The 4,865-nt window shown below is 41.3% G+C and overlaps 1 long non-coding RNA gene across 1 annotated transcript; it reads left to right on the top strand.

Moving 5' to 3' along the window:
- The first annotated feature begins 2,036 nt into the window (after positions 1-2,036).
- Positions 2,037-4,630, top strand: LOC130203151 (uncharacterized). Its single transcript, XR_008833445.1, has 3 exons — positions 2,037-2,152; positions 2,254-2,482; positions 2,565-4,630. It is a non-coding gene; the product is annotated as an uncharacterized LOC130203151 (long non-coding RNA).
- The last annotated feature ends 235 nt before the right edge of the window (positions 4,631-4,865 follow it).

Here is a 4,865-nt window from a genome sequence, read left to right as displayed (position 1 = left end):
TCCAGGGATTCACGTTGAGGAAACGAGGAAATATGCCTCAGTCAAATGAAACGTCGTTGAAGCTACGTCTGCCATTGATGACAGCGGCACCGCTGATCTGCTGACAGCGCACCCGCTGAGAAGTTAAACTTTTTTTTAAAAACATATATTCATCAACTAGTTCTTCTTTGCCTTAACCTGCAGAGATTTCTGGCAGGAAACCCAGAGGCGCCTTAAGTGAGCAATAAAAAAAAAGAAGCTAATTGATGATTTATCACTCTGATGAATATTTCCCATTTGTGCAAATGCCATATAGGACGCGCTCGAGGCACAGGGGCGCTAAACTGCAGCGTGTCTTTATTAATAGAAGAAATCATCTGACACACATCTAGTCTAATCAATCAAATATGAGATTACTTGTAATGAAAGTTTCAGAAAGCTAGGTGTGGGAATAATTGTGTGTCAGAGGCCAGTTCAATTATATAGAGCCGCCTTACATAACATTTAATTATGTTGAAATCTCCTGACTAAACAAAATAGTTTCACGAACACAAAACTGTCGAGGACATGACGATACAGAGATGCGTACGGCTTCATTCAACTGTATGAAGTTTATAAATACATAGAAATTATGATTTCTTAAATGTATGCGTTACACACTGAAGGATGACGATGTCCATTCAGCATTCCAGATGTTTTTAATTTCCTCTGTAAACACACCAAACACTCTCACATTAACAGCTGTCTGTGTTTTGCTAGTCTAACTTGCTTGTTCGAGACAACAAATACATTAATTGTGAACAGACAACCTAAAACCAGTGTTTCCTCCACCATTCTATCAGGGTGGCGGCCCGCCCCCCTTAAATCTCCGCCCGCCACCCTGTAATTTTCTCTATAGCGCCAGATTACAGCAGAAGTAATTTAAGGTCCCTTTTCTTAAAGATATCTTTGTTCTTTTATTCAACTAAACAGCCGTCTGTTATTGATCGTATCTACACACCAGCATGTAATTTCTGTCTGTACGTGTCGCGCTAACACTTCTCGGCTCTCCGTCTCGCGCGCCGCAGAGCTCCGATGCCGGCGCGCACACAGGTGAGCACACTCCTCCTAGCCGGCAGAGAGCGTTGAATATGTCGCGTGAAAAACAAACCGCTATATCTGCATCTTTTTAAAACGCTCCCACGGTGGAGAAGATGGAACAAGTCGCTCTCAGACAAGTAGAACTCCGATTTTTTTTTAAACCTGCTGTTTTTTCTGTCATTGACGAGCAAGTAAAGGACACAAGATGGCTCTCCCAAAATGAAGCAGTGAAAAAACCTGTTAAAAAACATAACTGCTGAACTGGGTGCCTTGGCAGAGCAAGTAAAGACCTGCAAATGTCCGACTGCTAAGGGACTGTATTCATTCCTTGCCACCTACCGCTTCATTGCCTCCCTTCACCTGCAAGCTGATGTGCTCCCTCACTTGGCACGGCTATCTAAGCTATTCCAAAAGGAGGATGTCATGTTCCTGGCAATCAAAGAGCAGGTGACTTAACCCTCCTGTTACCTTAGGGTCAATTTGACCCCATTCAATGTTTAACCCTCCTGTTACCTTTATATTTGCTGACATATTTTACCCTTGGGGTCAATTTGACCCCAGCAATTAAAACCTCCAGAAAATTAGAATTAATATTGTTTTTCAAGTTTATAAGTGTGAGGTACTTTATGTTTGTTTGTTGACTACCTAAATATCCCTTTAAATATATAAAAAAGTTGATATTTCTTATATGTTTGACACAGTGAAAAACAGCCTGGGGTCAAATTGACCCGAAAGAACACCGACATTAAACATTGAATGGGGTCAAATTGACCCTAAGGTAACAGGAGGGTTAAACAACTCAGCCCAACTGCTATGTTTTATCTTGATGTTGCACAAACACAGGGTACCACAATTAATCCTTTCACACGAGTCAACGTGTTTATTTTCCCAGGTCCCTGTCACCCTGGCCTTAATAAAGGGCATAACAGATGCTGGTGGTCATCAACCCGGCTCACACTTGCGCAATTTGCCCCAGAATTTGGATGACCCTTCCGGACTGGGGGCATTCTGCATCTCTGCTGAACAGGACAGGGGGAGAAGAGGGGATGATGCAGGAGACAGACAGCAGTACTGGCAAAGATTTCAATCACGGGTATGATTATGTGGCTTTGGCTGACTTTAAAGATGTAACTTCAGTTGTTGCAGTTTTATTTATACAAATAGTTTACTGACATTTTTCATGTGTTTGATCAGGTGATGGATCCATATTTGGATGGCCTCATTGCTCATCTCGAGAGACATTTTCTTGAGGTTGGAGTCGTGGCTGCATTTGGGATACTTGGTCCACAAGCAGCTCCACTCCCTGACAAGACTGCACACACACAGCTGCAGATACTAGTGGAGAAGTTTTGTTCCCGTGTTTGGCACAGTCCTTGAGGAATGGACCTCTTTCAAGGAGCAAGTGGTCTCTGGTCCACTCAAGGTAACTTAAACATGTGACATTTTCTCATGACATTATTATGAACACTATACTGTGTTATTGATATCATTTTGAACCTTTTCAGAACAAGACACAGTCGACCAAACCGTCTGAACTGTCCTCAAAATATGAGGAGTTTGGTGTCTTGTAATACTAACACAATACAATAACAATTCTGACAACACTATTAGCCCTTACAACTTCCAGGGTGCCACATATGAGGTTTATGTCTTTTAATTGGACCAAAAGCCCAGTTGTTTTCTGAAGGCTCATTACTCTGGAAGTGACTTCTTACTACTGCCACAAACAAAGTCACTTTGCTATCATCGGATTCTCACAATTGTTTATCTAAATTATACATGCCTAGGGCACGACCACCATTTTAAACCAGAGAACAATGGAGAGGTGTTCCGGAATTTGTTTCAATTGTCCTATTATGACTTTGTATATACCTTGAATAAAAACAATTAGCACTTCAGTGGCAATTACTTATGGTATTACTCATGGTATTATGATACTACTCATAGTATTACTTATGGTACTACTCATGGTATTGTGGTATTACTTATGGTAGTACCTATGGTATTTGTGTAGTTTGGCTTTCTTGAAGAAATGTTACTTTCTTGATTCTTGTTCTGAGTTTGTACTCTTGTTTGATGCACTTATTATAAGTCGCTTTGGATAAAGCGTCTGCTAAAAGACATGTAATGTAGTGTATTAACTACTTTCGACCGTGTTTTTGCTGATTTCTGGAGAAACAGCTGATCGTTCACATTAAGTTGTCCAGACGTGAGAGCTTATTCGTTAAAATTCTTTTGCCTCCCATCATTCACCTTGTGGTGGGTAGTAATATTCAGTACCTCACTTTTTCCCATGAAAGACATTTTACACTCGGTGGTGTTGAGGGAATTGATCCAAAAGGATTCAGCCATGCCGTCCAAATGTCCTGTGATGTGTTTGGGATCGTCTGCCTGAGGGTTCAAACAAAGACACCGCACACGTCGACTGACGATGTCAAGCAAATTAACATTCCTGGTTTATTCCTTAATTCCCGCATTGATAGGACTCCAGCTGATGCGTTCTCCATCGCACCTTTCACGCGTGACTTCCCCAAAAGCAACAATTTGCGGGCCATTTAATTGGCTCCGCATTATCGAGCGGCGCCGGATGACGGCAAATTGCCAACGCAAAGCATGTCTCATTGCAAAGACAAAGAAATGTGGGCGGACTACAAGTGAGCTGGTAATCCCGCTCTATTTATTCATTACGCGGTGGGAGACGATACGGAGGGACCTGTGTCAGGCCTGATAATAATAATTCATTACAACGCACAGGTCTGAAGATGATATGAAAATGGAAGATACAACATTGTTCCTAAAGTGCAGTTTGTTGGAAGGCAATTATAATGCATTGAAGGAGTGGCTGCCACGATGAATATTACACATTTTTTCTTATCTTGACATTCAGAGCAGTTTCTCTGTTGCTAATTATTGCTGCAAAAGAAAGATTTCTCAGTCCGTAGAGCACGGAGCTCGGGTACCTGCCACGACTGGAATACTAGTTACATCATAGGAGGCAGACATTGGACTTCTCCTAAAAACTGCATATCGTGCAGTCATGTCCAGTCAATCCCCCCCTCCCCCACACACACTCCACCAGAGAACAGAAAAGGAAAAGTTACGAAACATCCTTTAAACACACTTTTTTTACAAAAGGGAAACATCATATTTTCCCTGTTTGTATCTCGATTGACACACCAACACCTTCCTTACACCGTCGATGTCTCGAACTGTAGAATAGGTCACAGACAAGACAAAGAGTTTCATGTTTATCTTTAACTCAACACCTAATATGGTATTACTGATGGTACTACTCATGGTATTACTCATAGTATTACTTATGGTATTATGGTGTTACTCAAAGTAATATTCATGGCATTATGATACTACTCATGGTACTCATGGTATTAGTCATGGTTTCACTTATGGTTGTACTTATTATTTTTGTAGTTTGGCTTTCTTGAAGAAATATTACTTTCTTGATTCTTGTTGTTCCGAGTTTGTTCTCTTGGTTGACGCACTTGTTGAAAATTGCTTTTGATAAAAGCGTCTGCTAAATGACATGTAATGAAATAAATAAGTTCTGATATTATTTTTCCAGGGTTTTATTTCTGAATGATGAGCCTGATAATTGCACAAATTGCTATTTGATTTCACTCAATCAGTAGCTATTGATGGAGACTCAGACGGCCATTCTTACCAATGCAGGATTGGGGATGGTGCTTCAGCTGCAGCACGCGGATGAAGACAGGGTGGGCGAGCATTTTGGCGCGCGTGTTTGTGTGTGTGCTTGTGTCAACAGAGTCGGCTGGTATAAACAAGTGCTG

This window comes from Pseudoliparis swirei, chromosome 13 (genome assembly GCF_029220125.1).
Source record: "Pseudoliparis swirei isolate HS2019 ecotype Mariana Trench chromosome 13, NWPU_hadal_v1, whole genome shotgun sequence".
NCBI classification, from domain to species: Eukaryota; Metazoa; Chordata; class Actinopteri; order Perciformes; family Liparidae; genus Pseudoliparis; species Pseudoliparis swirei.
Note: the sequence above shows the minus strand (reverse complement) of the source record. Positions and strands in the feature narration are given on the sequence as shown.